The sequence below is a fragment of the Phasianus colchicus genome, chromosome 6 (genome assembly GCF_987193195.1).
Source record: "Phasianus colchicus chromosome 6, bPhaCol1.hap1.1, whole genome shotgun sequence".
NCBI classification, from domain to species: domain Eukaryota; kingdom Metazoa; phylum Chordata; class Aves; order Galliformes; family Phasianidae; genus Phasianus; species Phasianus colchicus.
Window position 1 is genome coordinate 39,217,333 of NC_143441.1, and position 22,049 is coordinate 39,239,381.

At 47.1% G+C, this 22,049-nt stretch overlaps 1 pseudogene; it reads right to left on the reverse strand.

Annotated features, from left to right (window-relative positions):
• Nucleotides 1-4,687: 4,687 nt before the first annotated feature.
• On the reverse strand, nt 4,688-6,249 carry LOC149917557 (uncharacterized; annotated as a pseudogene).
• Nucleotides 6,250-22,049: the final 15,800 nt, after the last annotated feature.

The following is a 22,049-nucleotide window of genomic DNA, read 5'->3' on the forward strand; positions in this document are numbered from 1 at the left end:
CACACAGTCTTCTTTATTGTGCTTATTAGATCTCTCCTACAGATTGTATACATGTTGTCTCTGGGGGAAACAATGCATTATTATATATTTCATCATTTCACCAAAAATAACCTTTAAAACTGTGATTAGAAATTAAACTTGCAGCTGGGATTCTACAAGAACTGCACTGACACCAGGAGCCCTGGGCAGCAAGGTTTGTTCTCATAGCATGCTGTAGCATGCCAACTGTGGGGTCAGGTGGTGCTCACCCACACCTAGGTAATGTTCTCCAAGGTTTGAGATCCCCCAGGAGCTCTTTAAAGATGAAGACAGCAGGATATACATACATACATATATATAAATAAATAAAGTGAGTACTCCAACAACACCATTTTGGACTTCTCTTTTTCTGGTTAATCTTGGCTTCTGATTCAGCCCTTAGACTTCAACCTTTCTGTAATGTCCTTGTCTTCTTCTCATCTTTGTGTCAGCTGGGATTTGTGTTATAATTACGAGCTTTTCAGCACATGTTAATTCAGGAATTAAAGGGATAAATGAGTTAAATCCTTTAAAAATGAAATAATCCTACAGTGATTTTGTGTCATTCCTCAGGAGTTGCTGTGTCTCTCTTACCTGGTGTATAACCAATGAAAAAAATATATAAAGGAATATTATATAATCAAATAATATTAAGATGCTATAACAATGAAATAAGCAAGAGAGTTAGGCACAGCGAGACAAAGAGAACAAGTAGGATGCTTACCCATGTCATGGGCTCGCTCAGGAAACTCCAGTGGAGTGGATCTTCTGAAGAGAGAGAGAGATCCTTCCCCACTGGTAGTCAGCTCTTAAATGGGTCTAGGAGAGGTGCAGCCAGGCTCCACCCCTTCCTGCAGCACAGGTGAATTGCTTTCACCTGTGCTCCCAGGGCTGACTCATTGCTCACCTCAGGTGATTAATCAGAGGTTCAGGCCATGACTCAGCAGTTCCCATACACTCCACCCCTTCACAGCATGAACCAATGATCAGGTTGACTAATGGGTAAGCTTTTCCTAATTCAGAGACCCACTATATCATGACACTTATACAATTTCCATCGCGACGCAGGTTGGTACAATTCAAGACAAGTGACGATTGGTGAATGTTGATATTCTTGTATGGGCCAGCGCTCAGTGAAGTTACTAGAGGCATGCAGTCGTCAGGTGCAGGTCTGCCTTATGTTCCGTCAGTCCCATATAGGCCATCACCGGGTGTCACATGTGATCTGACTGTAACACTGGAACGCTTTTGATGGCATTTTGTTCCTTCCGGTGATCCTGAAGGCTCGAAGACTCACGGGGAGTAATACAGATGTTTCAAGGGTACCAGGAGGGGAAGGTCTGCTCTCCAGGGCAAGATACAGGCCATATTTCTATCCTGGGTCAACACTTCCGCTTGTACTGGGGCACGTCCCGGCCGCCTGTACCACACCTTCTGGCCAGTTATCTGTGGCTGCATAACTATGTCAGGCACCAAAGGAGGTGTCCTGATCTGCCATGGGGACATAATGGGGGTCCCTTTAGCAATGAAGATCAGAGTGTTGACCACAATATCAGTAGGCCATGTACCTATTACTGGAGAAACTACTGAGCCTCCCACCTCCAACAGTCTCCCCCAAGGTGCAAGTAGGCCACACTACTTGGGTCCTACCTGCACCTTCCAAGGCCATTTTATTCTATGGGTGCCTGGTTCTAAATTCTCAGGGGCAGGGAGCAGAATATTATTTTCATTATCAATCTGGGGTCTTACCTGATAATCAGTGCCCGTAATTTGGATCCTAAGCAGGGTGGCCCATGTTGTCTGCAGCATTCTCAGGGCACTGGGTCTGCCGTCTCGGGGTCTTTCATTCAGGTCCCGCAAGATTTCATACAGTCTTTTCATCCACCCCTGCAGGGACTGGGAGTCTGTCTTCAGGGCAGCCTTAAGAATACCATTATAACATTCAATGACACCTGCCCCCATTGGATTATATGGCAGGTGGAATCGCCATTCGATGTTGTTTTCTTCTGCCCAGTGCTGTATCGTTGCACCAGTAAAATGAGTCCCTTGGTCGCTCTCGATGACTTGAGGTGTCCCGTAGGCAGACATCAGTTTAGTCAGTGCTTTGATGGTATATGCCTGGTTTGCTTTCGGTACTGGGTAGACCTGCAGTAGCCCACTTGCAGTGTCGACACAGGTCAGAGCATATCTCGCCCCCTCAGACCGAGGAAGGGGCCCAATGTAATCGACCTGCCATCGCTAGAGAGGATTGTGTCCTCTAGCAAGATGGGCTGTCGTTTCCGGCAATGATCTTGGTCTCATCTTAGAGCAAGCGTCACAATCCTGGCATGCCTGGACAATGTCAAGTAGCTGTATGGGCAGCCCCCATGCTTTAGCAGCTGCCCACATTGTCTTTTGTCCTGCATGCCGTAGCTTCTGATGTAACCAACAGGCGATGTTCTCAGATGGTGAATTCTCAATCCATCAAACTCAGGCCAGCGTGTCAGCTTCATCATTTCCCAGTGACTGTAGGGGCTGATGATCAGAAACATGGTAGACACATATAGTCCTGTGTTTGACTGTATTCTATATGTCTAACCACATGTCTTTGCCCCAGATTGGTCGGGCGTGGATAGTCCATTCCTGTGTGGCCCACTGTGCAATCCAAAGAGTGAGCCCCCAGTACACAGCTCAACTGTCTGTACAGATATTCAGGATACCATCACTGGGTTCCTTGGTTATAACCATCCACACAACTCGCAGTTCTGCCCATTGGCTGCTCTGACCATCCCCCTCGTCAAACCAGATCGTCTCAGTCGAAGGATGGTATGCTATCACTCTCCACTTGCTCGGTTTGCCCTTGCTGGATCCATCTGTATACCAGGCATCTTCAGGGATAGGATATTTCCCCTTCTGAATGGGACTCTTCTCTGGTGGAGCGACCAGTGTTTCTTTTGGTGCATCACAATGATAGGTCACTGGGCCTAGGACCTTCTGAAGCTCTTCTTTTAAGGGTGATGAAGACAGACTGCTCCTTTGGCTGAGGTAAGCGACCCATCGTGCCACTGTTTGTGCTTGGGCCACCCCTGTCTTAGGAAGGTGAGTCAGATCTTTCACTTACCCCTGAATCAGCAGAGTGGTCTTCACTATAACTTCAGCCATCTGGGTTATTGGCTCTACTGCCTGTAATGCTGAATAGGCAGCCAATAACTGTTTTTCAATCATACTATATCTTTCTTCTGCTCTATGCCAGACCTGAGACCAAAAACCAATGGGGGTCTGAACAGAACTCTGGTGTTGCCACAGGCCCCAACCAAAGCCATCTTGAGTAATGTGAACATCCAACTCAGCTGGGAGGGTAGGATTGAATATACCCAATGCCTGGGCTTGTTTAACTGCCAGTTTTGCCTGTTGGAAAACATCCTGTTCTGTTTTCCCCCAGTCCCATAGCTGCCCCTTTCTTGTGAGTCTGTACAGTGGCCTTAGCAGCTGCACTAGGTGAGGTATAAAGGAACGCCAGTAACCCAGTATACCTAGAAACTCTTGCAGCTGCTTCGATGTTGTAGGGATTGGGAACGCCTGAACCTTATCTATGACAGCACCGGATAGTACTTTGGTCTTTCCTGACCAAACCACCCCCAGGAATTTTACAGACAGGCCCGGACCTTGCACCTTTTGGGGATTTATAGTCTATCCCCTCTGTTGTAAATAGACGGTTAATGAATCTGCCGCCTGCCCTACTGCCTCCAGTGAGTCGGATGTCAGCAGGAGATCATCAATATAATGATACAGATTAACATCAGGTTTTTTCCAATCAGCTAGGTCACGCGCCACTAGATTGTGATAATACGTTGGTGAATGCACATATCCCTGTGGCAGGACCTGAAAGGTCCACTGCCTGCCTCCCCACGTAAACACAAACTGATCTTGCGATTCCTCAGCAGTTGGGATACTGAAGAATGCATTTGCTAAATCTAGGACACAATGATAGGTTTTTATCTCCCTACTCAATGTATCCATTAGGGAGGCAATATTGGGTATGGCCGCATGAATGGGCGGCATGACCTTATTTAATTCTCTGTAATCTACTGTCATCCTCCATGTGCCATCTGACTTCCGCACTGGCCATATGGGGGAATTATATGGGCTGTGTGTGTAGGTCTTATAATGCCCACTTTTTCTAATTCCTGCACCGTTCTCAATATTTCATCTTGCCAACCTGGGAGTCTATACTGTCTTACATTAGTAATCCAGTGCAGTTTCGGCAGGCAAATAGGCCCATGTTTCGCATGGCCTCTTAATATTGCCTGCACCACCCGGATACTGATACATCTCTGTCGAAGTCTGAACTCTCCCACAGTTGTCTGGAGAGCCAGACCCCATAGAATATCTATGCCCAAGATGTACTCCTGGACTGGGGCAATAGATACCTTATACTCCAGGGGTGGGAGATGCCCAACCCCCACTTTTAATCATGTTTGGGTGACAGGAATAGTCTGTCCCCCAAAACCACCAATCATCATTCTGTCTCCATCAAATTTGGTTGGATCTCTGTAAATAATTGATGTTTCTGCTCCAGTGTCCACTAATGCCATAACTCTTTGAATGTTTTTTTGGGACCAATAAATTGTTAATTCTACATAGAGCCTCCAGTCCTGTCTGGAGGCCCTAGGGAGACTAACATCCCTCGTCATGCCACGAATTGAGCTATGTCCAATTCTTTTGGCTCAGGCACTGTAGACTGAGACAACTGAGGCGGCTTTTTTTTCCTATTAGGAACAATGAAATCCTCTAAGTTCCATGTCGTTGTTGGCATTCTCTCTATAACCCTTACCCTTGGTTTCTTAGGGTAGGTCTGAAATTTTTGGTTGTCCTTTAGTTGTTTCCACAGTTGGAGAAGGATATGGTTGGGCTGGCCATCAATCTTAGCAAATTGGACCCCAGCCTGAATTAAATCATTAAACATTTGTTTTCGGGAAACCCTTATGGGTCCCAATTGAGGAGCTCGAGTAGCTGGCATTTTGGTTTTAGTCACTGGCAAGACCTCAGCTTCTTCTAGTGTCCGAATGTTGCGCCTATTCCACAGGCGTTCTGTTTCTCCTAGATAAGCCACTAACTGCGCAGCCTGCTGGACAACTGCTTCTGAGGCCACTAGGGGATTTAATATAGAGACCAGAGTGCCATACAGATGGCAGGGAGCTTGTTGTAAAATTAGGTCTCTCATCCCCGCTGAGAATTTGACCAGATCCGGGCCATCAAAGGTATCTTCATAAATTGCTTCCCTTACACCTAGTTCACGGATGTAATTTTGAAGGTCCTCCATGGAGGACCACATCCCTGTATGTAAAGGAATATCAGATTTACTGGGCCATACCATACGGCACACCACCATTAACCATTCTATTATAGAATGGTTTTCATCATTATATTGATTACCTGCATATAATCTCTGTCTGAGAGCAGGATGGACAGTCATTGTGGCCAATTTGGCTATTTCCGGGTCATTCACCAGAACACTTTCTGCCCCAGAATCCCACAGTCTTAATAACCAAGCTGGCACACTTTCCCTAGGTTTTTGCCTGAATCGTTGGACTAAGTCCATCAGTTCTGTTGCCGTGTATGGTCGGGCTGTTACATGCAAGTGGGTTTGAGCAGGGGGCCACTGGTCAGGCAGCACCCCTGTCGGTCTGTCCTGTACCTTTTTTGTTTTTTGAGTTATAACAGGATGGACTTCTAGTGCAACCGTCAACATTGGAGGTTCAAGATCTGATTCAGATTGTTTATTTTCCTGATCAACACAGTCTGTTGCTTCAGGAGCCTGGTCATTGTTTATTGAAATGTTACGAACTTGACCTATTGGAAGACATAGAATTGGTTTTTTCCCTGTTAATAGGCCAAGTTCCTGTTCTAACTTTTCCATATGATCTTTCAAAAGTTCATTTTCGTTCTCTAAAGTATTATTCCTTATTTCAGCATTGTTTAAAGCATTTAATAGTGGCCATGCACTGCAGAAGCAACTAATTGTCTTTCTCTTGTGACTAATATATCTTTGCCTAGTCCCTGAAAGTGATCTGCTAGGCGATATGGGGAAACGTTTCCCACAACACATAGGAGACCCCATTTTTCAATGATAATCACCAATTCATTATAAGGGGATCCTGCAAATCCTGGGATCTGTCCTGGAATTATTTTATCTAGGGGGGTAGTATTCTACCCCTTGAACCATTTACAGAAATTCCAAAGAAAGGACATAGTGTAAGAAAGGACATAGTGTAAGTTTTAGTATATTTGGCTTGCCTGCCTGGCTTGCCAAGTGTATAACCAATGAAAAAATATATAAAGGAATATTATATAATCAAATAATATTAAGATGCTATAACAATGAAATAAGCAAGAGAGTTAGGCACAGCGAGACAAAGAGAACAAATAGGATGCTTACCTGTGTCGTGGGCTCGCTCAGGAAACTCCAGTGGAGGGGATCTTCTGAAGAGAGAGAGATCCTTCCCCACTGGTAGTCAGCTCTTAAATGGGTCTAGGAGAGGTGCAGCCAGGCTCCACCCCTTCCTGCAGCACAGGTGAATTGCTTTCACCTGTACTCCCATGGCTGACTCATTGCTCGCCTCAGGTGATCAATCAGAGGTTCAGGCCATGACTCAGCAGTTCCCATACACCTGGAAAGCTACTTGCTTGTACCATACCCTGGCCCATGGGCAGGCCCCACGTGATGGCTGGTGGTATCCCTGATTTTCAGTGATGCTGTGTCCATGTGTGGCTGACGAAGTACTTGCTTGAGTTTTAATTACGTGTAAGTTATTGTGGAGGTATGAAAAGAACATTTTGCTCTTTTGACATGCAAGAATGAAATCTGTTGGATCAAATTGTTCAAGAAACAAATTCACTGGAAATTCCTGTAAAATTCTGGAAGTTAAGATGGCTTCAAATAGCTTTGAGAATCACACTTCTGCACACAGAAAGGAAACTTAGATTATTATTTTTTTTCCACCCTCTCAATCGGATTAGCCCAATTATGGCAAAATGTTGATGAGGACAGCAGTCCTTAATTCCTTTTGCTGAGGATGAGTGTTGTGCCACATTGCTCTCATCCAAAGCAGATGACCTGCTGCCTCACTGTGCAAGCTTCAGTCAGAGTCCCTGTGAGGTGGGTGAGGGGGAGGAAGGATGCACCCCAGTTACTTGGGCCACACTGCACCTCTCTGCTCACTGCTGGCCAGGGTTCCAGCCTGGGCTGGTCATACAATCTCAGCTGTGATTGAGGAGACAACAAAGCTTTCAATCAAGGCAAGCTGAGCTCGAGGTAGCTCTTTTTCAGACAACTCCAAGGAGTTCCTTCAGTACGAACTGGCCGCCATGCTTTGGAGGAGCTGCCATCTCCTGTTAGGTGGGCCAGCAGAGCAGCCAACCCTCGTTCTGTGCATTAGAAATTCCTGAAACGAATGGCTTGTGTGCTTCAAAACATAGCATTGCCTTTTTATTTTATTTGTTTCCCTTTGTACCAGGCATTTTGATCTCCAGGGCAATCTAATGTGTCGAGTGCTCTTAAAATGTCCTGCAGCTTAGTGAGGGCACTCCATAAACCAAGGAGCAAGCAATTCTAGTGTATGCACTCATGATAAGTGTTAGTTATTTTATTCCAGTGCTTATTATAAGGCCAACTTTCCCAGCTTAGGGAAACACAGAGCACTGATGATGAATGATGCTGAGAGCTTGCACAAGGCTATTTGGGCATGTTTAGGAGCAGCACTGGGTCTTGAACCTTCAGTCTTAGCATGCAGTTTTTTCAGTAGTATTATGGTAAGTGCATCATTTTTGTGATTTTTGTGGCATAATGCAGCTCACCCTCTGGCAGATATACTGAAGCTTATCCTGTTACAATACCATCATGAGGCGGTTCTGCTCAAGCAGCAGAGGCTCTGGCTTTGTATATCATAAGAGAGTTTGACACAGGGCCATCAGATGCCAAAAACGTACTGGTAGGACACTCGGCTAGATGGTTGGCTGCCACCAGCAATTCCCTTCTAGAAGTGCTTACAGAAAGCAGCAATCCTTGTGCTCTGTTGCTCCCTCCATGAGCCGATGGGAGATTGCTGTGAGAAGCAAAGTGGTGCGCGTGCTGTCAGGCTGTGGGTAGCTCCAGCTCTACCACTGACTCTTAGAGAGGGGAGAGAACAAAAGTGCTGCTGATTCTCCGCGTGCTCCTGCTGCCCAGCACATCCTCTCGTCCCTCACAGTTTTTTTCCTGAAGGTTAAATGTCAGGGATGCATTGTCTGGGTCCTGGTGACTCCCAACCAGCTGCAGCCTCCAGGTGAGGGTGAGGGAAATTCCTGTTTTAATGTACCTTAGTAGGGCAGTTCATCTAGTTCCTAGCTGTGTCCTGACCGTTTCTGCCTGAGAGCAGCATTGCTTTGCTTGCCCGTGTGCTTCAGTGAAATCTGAACCTGTTCAGCTCACTGTATCTGAAACTAATTGAAAATAGCTGGAAAATCTGATGCCAAAAAATGCAGATATTTCATGATCAGAACCATGTACAGGTCAAGGACCGTTTATGTTTCTGATTTTTTAAGCAGTATATTGAAAAGCACTGCTCATGTCCATCCTTTGCTCCTGCTCCCAACATTTCTATGCAGCTTTTGTCCTGTAGGCCCATTGCACCCAGCTGCTTATGTACTCTTTTTTTTTTTTTACACACGTGGAGCAGCCATGCTCCAGTGCAGAGCTCTGCTGCTGGAAAGGAGCTCCTTGACAGCTCCCAGACAGGAGGCAGCCCAACTTTGTTGTCACAGCAGAACTGGCTTTTGCAGTCATCTAATTGAACATAGCATAATCCTACACTTCCTTCTAAGCACAAATTTTAATCTCCTGTGGGATTCCTGATGTTTAATACCTTCATCTTTCACATATAAATCTTTTTTGTAATTCAACTAAATGAGCACCTTCCACAGCTCCCAATATTCATTCTGCTCACCTTGCTGACCAGCCCCATTCAGAGGTGTGATGTTATCCGTGTTGGAATTTCTGAGTGCATGCAGGTGCCCAGCTCTTCTTGCAGAAAGCAGTGTGTGTTCCCCTACAAAGGCACTTTGGGGGGAGTATCTGCAGCTGATGGAGATGCTCTACTGAACCATCAGCTGGCAAGGGCTGAAAAAATACTGCATAACCTCTTGGGTGCTCTGAATCTGTAATAATGATGTATTCATTAGGTTGTTGTTTTTTTTTTTTTTTAAAAAAAGGGCAGTAATAAATTAAGCGTCCTTCAAAAATACTGCTCCCTTGCTACCTGTACCTTGTAACCATGTACCTTGGTGCTGGCCTTAGTCTCCAAGCAAATGGGATTTGTGAGCCTGTGCTCTGTGCTCCTTTCTCTCATCACACAGTTTGTGGCCATGACTATTCCAGGCCAAAACTGACAGAAAAGATTCCGTGCTGAAGATGAGTCCTTGGATGACTTGTGAATATTGGCCACCTTGGGAAGAGGACCAAATGAGCACCATCTCTGGGCACGGGCAGGTAATGTCCAATACTTGCAATCCTCAGTGCAGTTCTGACCTACCTGCAGCATGCTGCTTGAGTAATGTGTCATGGATGTGGCTCTGGGCAGCCTGGTCTAGTGGTTGGCAACCCTGCACACAGCAGGGGAGTTGAAACTAGATGATCATTATGGTCCTTTTCAACCCAGGCCATTCTATGATTCTATGATTCTATGATTCTATGATTCTATGATTCTATGAAATATGGTCCCAACTATGGTGTCAGGCCACCGTTCACCAGGGCCACTGCCAGCAGGACTGGCACCTCACCTCCGTCACAGGCTAAGGATAACATTTATTTGTTCACTAGCCAGCCAAACAAATACATATGGAATTCTGACATGCAAAGTAGAATTAACCCAACAACAGCCTTTGTCATCCAGGAAGGCCAGAACAGAGCACTCTGATTTTGACCCTTCTTGTGTAGATAGAAAAGCTGAGTGCAGGTTTCACATTCTCCTGCTGAGTATTGTAACATGGGCCTATTTTACCCTGTTATCCCCTCATCAGTGTGCAGCTCAGCCCACGCACTGCCTGTGGAGGTAAGCCTGTTTCACTGTGCTCCCAGGTGAAGGAAGACCTGGCAGTGGGCTCTGCGGATAAACCATCATGTTGGTGCTGGTAGGCTCCTAGGAATGTCCAGCAGCAGATGTTTAATTCTCATGAGGACTGTATTTCCAAGCACTGGATCTGCAATTAACAACTACTTGCAGTCAGTGTTAACAAGTGTGGCAGCAGGGAAGAACCCAGCTTTGGCCGTACAAGGGAAAGCAGCTCAGGCAGTGATGCTGAGTGTATTCTGGGCTGCAGCCTGAGCTGCTCAGGACACTGCTGCCCTGGGGAAGGCCATGTTCCTGTTCATGGATCTAGCCAAAATGCTCTGTAAAGCTGTTCTATACTTAATTGGAAAGAATCATCGACTTCTGCTTGCTTTTTATTCTGTTCTCCCAAACTGTTCTCTGCTTCAGTTTAAAGCTGGTTTGACAAAACACTCTGTGGCATTAACAGCTCACAGGTAAATCCCAAACCTCATTCTCTGCTCTTAGTTCTGCACCACCAGCACCCGTTGCTCTGATGTGCAGTGTAACCAGTGTCTTTGTTCCCTCTATATGTGGCTGAGTGGGTTTTCATCTATTGCGAAAAGTTTCTTCATCGTTGATTTTGTAACCCAAGCAGGTCACTTTGGTCTGGAGCCAAGAGCCACTCCTCTGCTGGTTAACTGAAAGCAGTGCTTTCCCACTCCTCCTTTTATGTGGTGCTCTGCATGCTGCTGTTTTGGTGATAATGATGAGCAAGAGGAGGTGAATTGCAGGCATTGTCCTCCTCTGGTTTTACTTCACAGGGTTTCTGTGTGTGCAGGTGAGGTACAAGAGTGAAGTCAAGGGCGTGTATTTAAGATTATACCAACAGACAAAAATTGAAGTATATTAAAAACATGAGCAAGAACAGGGCAGCCTGCTGGCAGCACAGTGCTCTGTATCAGGGCTGTCTGCAAATCCACCTGGCTGCTTTAGTCCAGGCTGAGTGACTGTCAAATCTAGAAAAAGCCCTTTGCCCCATTGCATCCCCTCTGCCTTACTTTCAAGCTGTTACAAGAGCAGAGGCTGCAATTAGCTCTGTTAATCACTTAGCATATTAAAATAAGAATAGGTTTGTTTTGCCTTCCTTACAGACGAGCCACCAGCAGCAGAACAGCACCATGTGAGGTGATGGATTCAGTATAATGAAGGACTTGGGGACTTGATCCTGGACTAAAATCTGAGGATCTTTGCTGGGGAGCTCTGCAGTGCAGAGGCACAGTTGGGTGTGCAGCAGAAGCAATGCCAGCACTGCCCTGGCTCAAGATTGTGCTTGCAGCCCTCTGGCCATGCATGCTCCAAAGCACGTCTTTCTCCCTGTGAATCTGTGTAGTTTTTTTCCCAGACCTGCTGACCCCTCTGCTGCCCGCATCCAAAAGGCAAAGTTATTTGTGTCAGGAGGAGAAAACCCACACTGCCCATCCTTTCATATGGTGAGAACTGAAAACCCAGTAGAAACAGCCTGCTTTAGGTCAGGGCTGGTGTGCTCCCTTTCCTTTCCTTGGCAAAGATTTGTCTCTCTAGGCACCAATTGAGGGCTTGGGTGAGAGGAGAGGATGAGGAATGTATATGCAAGCAGTGCATCACTGGGGACCTTCCTCTGATCCTGTGGGCTGAGCAATCCCTTGGGGGAGGTGTCTCTGTGCACTCTGCCCCAAGGACCGGACCATGGATGTTCATAGACCACACTGCAGCAGGAGATAACAAGAACCAGAGCTGCACCACAAAGCAGAATTATAAAGCAGGCCCCATAACCACACTGCCTTAAAGTAACACATGTTGCTGTCATCTGCTGTATTACCTGGGCAAACAAAATAAATAAAAGCCAGTGCATAGCACATAGGAATCCACCACATCTCTGTGTCAGCTGAATTGCAGACGAACGCCAAAGCAGGCAGGAAGGATGATCTAGGATGAACGGGGGCTTTTGAGTGGGCAGCCCTGAAAAAGTTAACTCCCTATAACCATGGCTTTCTCACAACTTAACCTAAGCATTCATGCCTTACTTTGTCCCTTGTTTTCAAAGCAGGGGACTGCGAGGTAGCTGTCTTCTACTTCAGTACAGGAATAATGGGGGGAGGCAAAAATCCTGGATCAGAAACACCACATTCAAGGGTGAAAAAATAAAAACACTTCTGCAGCAGGAAAAGTCTGTCTTTGCTCCAGCTTCCCTGTCTACAGAGGAAGGATAAATATAAATCACCATCCACAGGCATGTCACGGGCCTGGATTTCAGTACTGCATGGTCAGTGGAGCATAGGGGCTGTGGGAGAACAGATCTCTTACAGTGCAGGTGGGGCTAGAGCATCACCTGTGGTATGGCGGTCACCTAGCACCCAGCTGACAGATGCCCCATGCAGTGCTGGCTTTCCTATAGTCACTTCCCTTTGAGGAGATGTGTGAGGAGGGTGTTAACAGAGTGGCCTTAGTACAATGTGAGTAGAGGAAAATCATCCCATTTCTTCCAAAGGCAGCAGCTACCATGGCTCCTTCCTTTTCTACAAAAGTGGGCAGCATGTTGGCTCTATCTGGTCTCTCGGGACAGCACTAAGGTAGAGATCATGTGAGTGGAAAAAGACTGCTGTAAACCCTGTTATCTCTGTGCAAGGAGGGGTGGGAGGCCAACCAGGGAGAGGTACAGCATGGGAACATTTGCAGGCTTACTGCCAGGCCATGGTGGCCACCCATGCTGGTTTCCTGAGGATTTGTCTTGCTGTCTGCATGTGAGATAGGAAGAAAACATTCTGCCATTTTACTCTCCAAAATATAGTCTTTATTCCTGTTTATTAGTGCAATTAGCTCAATATTTATTTGCAGAAGTAAAAAGCTCACTTCAATTTCAAGTGTTATGAGATAAAACATCATAAAGAATTACTTTAATATGTACTTCATATGCCTGTATGCACACGGACTGCAGCCCTGGAAGGCTTTTGTGCTTCATAACTAACCTTTTTGAGAAGCAATGAGCTACAGAGAAAAATTACAGCAGATAAAACTGGAGGCAGTCATACTTCAACATTATTTAAGCTTGTTGTGCAATACATCAGGGTAATGCCGCTGGTCACAAAGCAGCAGCTATTTACCTTCCTTTCACAGACAAAAATCTCTCCTGGAATCAACCTGATATTTCTCTTTTTTCTTCCAGTGTTTCCCAGTGAGTCACTGCTGGACAACTTGTTCCAGAGGCAGGAAACTGCATCTGAGAGTGATGGAGCACCCTTGTGATCGCCTCGGCAAAAGAGCGTCACGCTCTTTGCGCAGCTGTTTCCTTAACTGATTCATGAAGAAAAATTCTCAGTCCTTACAGCCTTTTGCTCCTCAGTGCCGGCAGTTGCAATTTTACTCCGTGAAGACCTTTGCCACTGGAGTAACATGCTTGCTGGAGGAGCTACCACATCGACCTGCCTGCGCAGGATGGCCTCAGGGCAGTCATGCTGGGGGCTGGACACCATCCCTTGCATCCAGCACTGGGTGTTGTCTCACTCATCAAGTTGTGTTTCCTTACACTTTTTCCAGGATGGAGACAAAATACAGCAGTCCACACACATTTGTTGTGTGATAACTACGGAGACCCAAATGAGAATAAACTTTCCTGAAATCTTGCACAAGAAACTGAGACAAAGGTTAGCTGAGATTCTGGAAGTTGCCCATGTTGCCTTGTAGATCACTGCCAGTGTCTACATCTGTGCACCATATGAGTAAGTGAGAAAGTGTCTTTGAGAAGGGTGTAATGCTGGTCCTGAGTCAATAATGGACCAAGTCCAAGGTACTGAAGCATCTGCTATATATTTCAGCATTTTATTTCTTACACTTGTAAGGATATTCAAGTAGGTGAGCACATACACCTAAAAGACTGTGTTCAAAAGAGAAGCTCAGATGTGGTCAGCACCAGCCAAAACACTGGCTATTCCAGGAGGCACTTTGGACTGTCCTTCAGGTAACATGTCAGCATTGAAATCAAATGATCACCACATGTGGGTCTATAAAGCTGCTAAATTAGCTGTGCAGAGAGCAGCTCTGCAACAGTTATTGCTGGATGGTTAAGTGCCAGTGCAGGTGAATTAAATTATTATTGGCTCCAAGCGCGACTCCGTATGCTGTTAATTCATTACCCGCAGATGAATTGCCAGCAGGAGTGCAAATCCCTTTCTCATCTCAGGGAATATCACCAAAAAAGAGGTGATCCATCAGTGGATCACCAGCAGAGAAGCCCATAGGCCTTCTTGGATGTGGGATCATATGAGAAGTCAGGGTTGGGAAGCAAAAGCTTCATCTCTGTCCGATGTGTTCAGTCCAAATGAGAGGAGAAACTACAGTCTGTTACTCTATGTGACATGGAAGGAAATGAATCTAAGCCACAGTCATTCCTTCCTCTTCTCCTCTACACTCCTATTGACCTGAACAGAGGAGTTTCCTTTTCTTACTTAGGCAACATAATTGCTGTGCCCTGGGGAAGGGCAAGATGCCTCTTTGTGCTGGGCATTCCTCAGAGCAGCACCAGTGGAAGGCAATCATGATGCTGTCAATGCTCTCTCCATCCCTAAAGAGTTAACTAATTTTATTCCCCTATTGTTGCTCAGCTGGTCTTTCCCCAGGACTCACGGTGGGGCAGGGCTTGTCCTGCTCTGAAAAGAGTTTGCTTCCTGGTAACAGAGCCATCCATTAGCTCTCATAGCTGTTGTGCTTGAACTGAAAGCTCTGTGCTCTAAAGCCCAGCAGGAGGAGATAATTAGCACTAGATTGCGTATTCTGGGCAATATCCATCCACTTCTGCCAAGACTACACAAGGCCCTCGAGTACAGTGGAAATATATGTGGGGTGGATGCTTTTTGCATAAATGTGGAAGGAAGTGTGCATGACTGCACTCTTGGTCAGAATCTGAAACAGAAACAGAATCTGAGCTCAAAGCGATTTTGTGCCAGCTCCATGCTACGGGTAGGCAAAGGGCTTGGGAGCAATGGATGTTGCACGGGAAAGACATGCAGGGCCTGCAGGATATGTGCATGCAGCAGTGTGCTGGGGTAATAGCCCCTATCGCAGCCCTTGTCCTGCTACCTTCCCTGGCTTTCCTACTGTCAGCCCTGCTGTGCACCACATTGCACCTGGGCTTTGCACAAGCTGTGTTTGCGAGTGCTCCAGGCTTTGTGTTGGGAGGCTCTGTACCCCTGGTATAAGTGATTTAACAAACTCAACACTGTTCCAAAGTTTCTTTTCCTGCTTAGACAGTGGGCAGAATTCAGCTGCCTGAGTGCAAACTAGTTACCATTTCTCCTAGGAACTGCCATCACGTGGGTGCAGAAGTGTGTGGGCCTTCTGTATGCCCTATGTCCTGTCTGCATGCCCCAGTTGATGCACCACTGGAGGTGCCCACATTGGAAATAACTCAAGCCCTATGTGTCCAGTTGGGGTTTCCTGAAGCAAGAAGCCATTAGCTGTCCTGATGCAGTAGGAAGCATAGTGTCCCAGAGCTTGTCTCAGCTTAATCGCAGCAGACTGCACAGTCTTTAGGCAATCAGTGTGTTTAAAATCAGTTGGTTGTGATGAATGTCTGCTGCAAACCTGATCCTGAAGGGAATCTTGAGCCACTTTGATCTGAAGAAGATCTGGTTTCTCTAAGGGCATATTAAAGGTGTAAATGCTCTGACAGGTGGCATAAGTTTGAACCACATAAGCTCTCCTGGTGTGCCCAGCCCATCAAACGAGCGCAGACAATGGAAGACATCATGCTTCACATTTCCAGTTCATCATGGGCAGAAAGAAGTTGAGTTTCTGCCCCACAGTCAATGTTGTTAGGTTTCCCCATCTTCCCATTACCACGCTGAAGACACCATTCTATCAGCATTTTGTCTCAGGCTGCATCTTCAAAACACTTTGCCTTTCAGATGACCTCCTTTGGATCTCATCCAACCTCCATTTTCCTTAAAGCATGGTGCCTCGAACAGGACACCAGACTCCAGCTGGGACCACACTGGCGCCAAGCAGAGCACAGCAATTTTTTGTGTCGCACATAAACCACTCTTGCAGGTGTGTCCCAGGATAATGTTTTCCTTTTCCTGCACTGTGGACATAGCATACCAGGGACTCCCACAGTTTCTGGATCTCTGTGGGCTGTGGGTCTGCCTCTGTCCACTGCTGCCTGGCAGGTTGATGAGGACCACAGGTTGGGCTTGTTTGCTGGGGACACTTTGCATTTGACATTTCTCTCTGAAGTGCTTTCCACTTTGTCATCTATTTGATGTCTGTCTGTTCCTTGGGCTTTTCAGAATCAGTTTGAATTCAGTCCTTGTCTTCCTAAGGGAAACAGTATGGATGACTCATGGACAAGATGGTCATTTATCTTAGTTTAGGTACTAAATGAGTTGCCAAATTGCATGAGCTTGTGCTTGAGAGGCAGGGAGAATTAGTTTACCCAAAAGAGCATAATACTTCAGCTCGATTATTCTTGGTTTCCCTTACCTATTAGAAGTCGTAATGATTTGGATGTACCACTGTTATATCAGAGTTGCGTTGTGAGGTTTCTTGTTTTCTTAGCTGATACACCATGTTCACTGCCAGCTTTGGCTTTATAACAGCATTTGGCCACTGCCTCTGCCTACTTTGCGCCAGATTTGTAACAAACCTTGCTGGGACATTACTTAATCCTCTCGATACGAGACTGAAGAAATGATTTAAGAAAAGCCCACAGTGTTTTCCAACTGGTTTTGCACCTTTTTTGATATTAAATCTAGACCTTTCCCTCCTGGTTTCCATGTGTGATTGTTTTCCAGCCTGCACTAAGGAAAAGGAATTAAAGCAAGAGGATGTGCAAACATGAACCTTCAGCAAGTGGTTGCTGCTCCAGTCCCAGAAGGACTGTTTGTATAACATTCCAATAAAGTTAGACATGGAGTTTATTATGGAACATATATATTTTTTTTCCTATTAATAACAACTATTAAAAAAAAAAAAAAAAGAAGAAGTTCTTACTGCTTGGGAAAAGCAGTAAGAAACAAGCAAAGAGATCTCAGGTGCTCTGAGGGTGGGAGGCAGTGTTTGGTCACAGAATCTTAGAGGTATCACACAGATGGGCTTCCAGCAACGTAAGAGCCAACACAGCTCTTCAGAGCTATTACTGTGTCAGTGTTGTCACTGACTTCAGAGGTACCAACTGGGCTTGCACAGGGTTATCATGGCCACGGGCTTTGAGCATCCTGCAACAAAAGACATAACTGCAGCAGAAAAAGGATGGAAGATGTGACCTAACTGGATCCTTCTGGGCTTTCAGAGAAACCTTTGGCATCATGGTAATCCATGAGTGAAGAACTTCCGCACTATAGTAGTGCTACCAGTGTGATGATAAATAAGGCCTTTCTCTAGCAATGTGATCTGTCATCATTTGAAAGACAAATCCTCATGAATTAGTGCTTGAGTAAGGGAACTGGTAGCTCATTTTAACATCTCCTCTGTGTCCTGATTTCTCAGTGTAAAGCAAAGACACTGGTGTTTGCCTGGCTCCCTGGGACACATCGCTGAACCAGCTGAGCTCTCCCCACCAGGGAGTCCATGTGAAAATGGTGTGCTATGATGTTGCTGTTGGCAGCTGTAGCTTTTTGTGCAGTCTACATGTAAAGGAATATTCCCTGAAAATACAGAGAGGTTTGCAGAGCTCCACCATCTCCTAAACCTTGTAGTGCTAAGAGAAGGAGAATCAGCAGTTTGGGTGCAGCCTCACCAGGGGGCTGTGCCCCAGCCCTCTCTGTACCACCTCAGGCCACATTGTCCACCCTATGTGGTCAGAGTTTGCTGCAGTGCTGCAGCATTGTATCCACAGCCTTGCCAGAGCCCGGGCAGTTAGAAACCAGTGGACCACAGCTTGGTTTGTGCTTTTCAAGGAATATCACCATATTTTCCTTTTGTCACTCTGAGGCTATCCGTGCCATAGAGATAAGTCCTTCTCTTGCTGGATCTGAGCTCCCAGGCACAGCTCAAACTGTTGGACTCCAGCTCAGGATCCCTCTTCCCTCCCTCCCATTAACTCCTTTCAGCCCCGCTGGGGTTTGGATCTCTTGGAAGGAGATGCTTTGTTTAACCCTCATCGCCCTTTCTGCCTGGAAATTAAAAATGAAGAAAAAAAGTTAATGTTTTGAGTAAACACGTGAAGCAGTTTTGAACCCCCCGGAGCTAAGTCATTGCTCACAATTAATTATATTTCTCTACAAAGAAATGCGGGGGGTCAAAGGGCAGAGTGAAGTAATACATTACAGGGAAGCTGACAGGAGAACAGTAAGTTTGGGCTTAAGTGAAAAAATTTTTGCTTTGCTGGCTCTTGGTACGGAGCCAACAACAACAGAGCAGGAGCTGGCTTGAAATGTCCACACGAACAGGTGTGCTGCAGACATCGCTGTGACTACTGAAATAAGGCTGTGAGTTAGTGCACGTCTGCTCAGTGTCTTTAGATAAAAATAATGTTAGGACAGTCTCGTGATGAAGATCTGCCCTTTGTGGAAATCACGAGCACTGAAATGTTCTCCTGTTAGCGATTGCTTTGCGTCCCTGTGAGGAGTCGTGTTGGGCATCGCATGGAAACAAAGAGGTCTCTTTTGTTGAAGCTCTGTTCTGTACACTGCAGTTTGCTGGAGCACCAGAAGCCCTGAGCCATGGAGCAAGGAGACCTGCTGCCCTCCATGGAGCCAGGCAGGAGCCGCTCCCCTCAATGCAAGTGTGGCAGTGGATGCCCAGGTAGCACCTCCATGGCTGGGGCAGCAGCTGTTGCTGCTGTGAACCCCAATTCCTGCCGAGGATCAACTTCATGGGCTGCGAAATCTTGCATTCTCCACCCAGAAGACCTACTTGTTAAGTAAAAGCCTTGTGGACAGATCCTAAGGGGCAAGGAGCACTTGAAGCCCTCCTGAAGTCAACAGGAATCGTTTGTGAGGGCTTAGGACCTCTCAGGATTTGGCTGTGTGGGCTTAGCAGCCGACCCACCAACATGCTTTTATTTCCCCCTAGTGTCTACTATTCCAGACCCTGTATTCGCCGCAGCATATGTTTCTCCTCTGGAGTCACAGCACACAAAACCACTTTGATTCCTAACACAGTCCCAGCTGGTCCCTCAGCACAGCGCTGCTGACAGATGCCTTCAGAACGCCTGCTCTGTGCTCCTGCTTCAGCTCCTGCTGTGCCAGGACAACGCTGCGGGGAGATCTGCACGCTGGGAGAAGGCCTCAGCGGCCTGTGCAGCCGTCAGAGCGGGATGGCGGAGTCCTGTGCTGGTAATGAGGAGGTTTGTGTCTGTAGTTAGGCTGGGGAATGGAAAACAACACGAACTGTAATCCTTCTCCTTAAGCACACAGCTTCACTGCCAGGTAGAGAAAGGAAAAAATTGCCTTATTGCATGCAAGCAAAGCTTGAAAGTACTTCTGACATGTCCAACACTGCAGGCAGCAGAGAAAAGCTCCCAGATGGGGCACTCTGTACAAACACAATGCAGCACACACATGGGCTGGCTGCCCACTGCCCGGGCTGCACAGCAGCAGGGGCTGAATGACGAGGAGGTGAGCTGCTGACCTGTCAGTCAGTCAGTGCTGGGCAGCTCTGATGGCTTTGCTTGATGTCATGGCAATCACCATCAAATAAGGTTACTAAATGAGCACAGTGCCAATTGCAAATTGCTGTATTTGTCACCACGGCACTTTATATCTATTTTGAAGCGCTCAACAGGAGGAAACTACAAATATGCAAAAGGAAATAAGCCAAGTAATTCGGTTTCATTTCAGCTCTGTTTTCTTTTGGCTGGAAAGAAAAGAACTATGCCAAAGGCTTAAGAAGATACATAATTTTTACTAAGAGTGATCTGCTGATGTGGGGAGAAAGGAGAGGGCACGGGGGGAGAGATGCGGTCAGTATCAGGAATAAAAGGGTGAGCGTGGATCGCGCTTGGGATAAATAGTAACCCGGGGGAGACGTGGTGAAGGAATAATTACATCAAGCCTGGCCGCCTCCGAGTGCATGTCACAGCTGAGGCAGGGCCAGAAGGCAGGTGGGGAGCCGCGGTTTCCCAGGCGATAGATAAATCTGTTACAACATCACTAAGACTCATCTAAATATGGCTTTGAGCACAGGATGCGAGGAGGAGGAATAAAGAGAGGGAGGAGTCCCTGGAGAGGCAGGCCCAGAGGCAGGCAGAAGAGCAAGGGCTGGAATGAGCGGAGGAGGTTTCTAACAGGGGCAGAAGTTCCTGAGAAAACAAAATGTGCCTGGATCAAGAAGAGGACTGAACTGTGACCCCTCAGATTGGACTGAAAAATCAAAGAGGGGGCATATACTGACACACAAAATCTGGGACAGAGGGAGGGGAGGTGGCAAAGAAGCAGTGGAAAGTCTCCGGGAAAGGCAGGCAGAAGGTCAGCTGGGACCAGGGACAAGTCCATCCCCATTTTCCTGGCAGTGTCCCTAATCCAGCCACCTTAATCGGGAATCTTGCATTGACCAACAAAGCAAGCAAGGTGCTGAGGTCAGAGCCTCCTCCTACAAATCCCCCACCACTGCCATTTCTTACAGCACTTGGTGACACCTCTGGAAATGGAGCCTATAAGACCTGATTTCCACCCCTCTGCCTCAGCCAGAAGCCTGCTTAGCCGTATCTGAGCACACTCTGGGTTTTCCTCCTTGCCCTATCTCCCACCTACATACAGTCTCACTGCCCTGCCCAAATCCCCCTCACCTGAGCAGTTCTGAACATGTCAGAATGCCAGCTGGGAGAGCGGTGCTGCTGCTCCCCGTCTGCCCCATGGAGAAGCACAGATGGTCCTGAGACGGGGGGGAGGGGAAAAGGGCGGGGGGAGGAAGCTGGGCACTTCTGCCCAGAAATGCTGGCAGTCATGAGAGTGAGAGATCTGGGCATCCTTCAGCCTAGTTTTTGAGGTGTACTGTGGCCAGTGTGAGTCAAAGAGTGACAGCAGGAGGCAGACGCGTGCATCAGGTACAGGTGATGCCGGCAGGTGCAGAGGACACTCATGTCATAGCACATGACCGAGAGGCGGCGGTGCTGCTGATGCCTTTATCATCAGAGCACGTGGACAAACCCGGGGACTGCCAGCGGGGATGGCTGGGGGCTGAAGGGACGGTGGGGAAGAACTTGAAAAACCACAAGCAAAGAGCTGAGCTGAAGAGTGGGAGGAGGAAGCAGCCAGGAGGCAAAGCTGTTTCTGCTAGGGGAGCGGCCAGAGTCCGTGGCTGAAGGCTGAGGACTCCTCTCAGGCCAAGCTAAGAAGCTCTTTCCCATCAGCTGGCAGGAAATTGGTGCTCTGCCTGTGCCGTGGGCTCACGCGTGGGGCAGAGAGGGGCCACCTGTAATCACTGCCAATGGCCACTAAATGAAAGAGGCTTTAAACCCGCTCGATTTTTCACCATCAGCTCTAGCACTGGCAGAGGCAAAGCACACTTCAGCAGGCCTTTAGGACAGAGGAACCTCTTTCTCTCCACACTTTGCACAGAGAGGGCTAGGGTGCAGCAGTTTCATTTCTGCTTCCTGCCTCTCATAGCTGTGTGCACGTCAACCCCCAGCCCCTGGCAGGCTGCAGGGGAAGCTCAGCCCTTGCAGACAATTTGTGGGCAGCACTCTTACTAGAATGAAATTATGCTCCTTTCTTGTGACGCTGCCCCATCATTAAAAAGTCACTTTAAGTTGGGCTGCTCCTGCGCAGGTGCCATCTACTTCCTGACAGCCTGAGCTGGCAGTACAGCATCTGCAACACCATGCTCCAGGGCTGCGCCTTCCAGCAAGACTAAAAACATAAGCCAGAAAAAAAGCAAATACAAGCTGAAATGGCAGCTTCTCAAGGCAATGAAGAAGGGAGAAGAAAAGAAAATACAGCAAATGGGATGGCTGTGAGAGTCTACATCATTTCACATAAAAGTTCTTTCTCGGCTGTCCCAACTTAAAAGTGT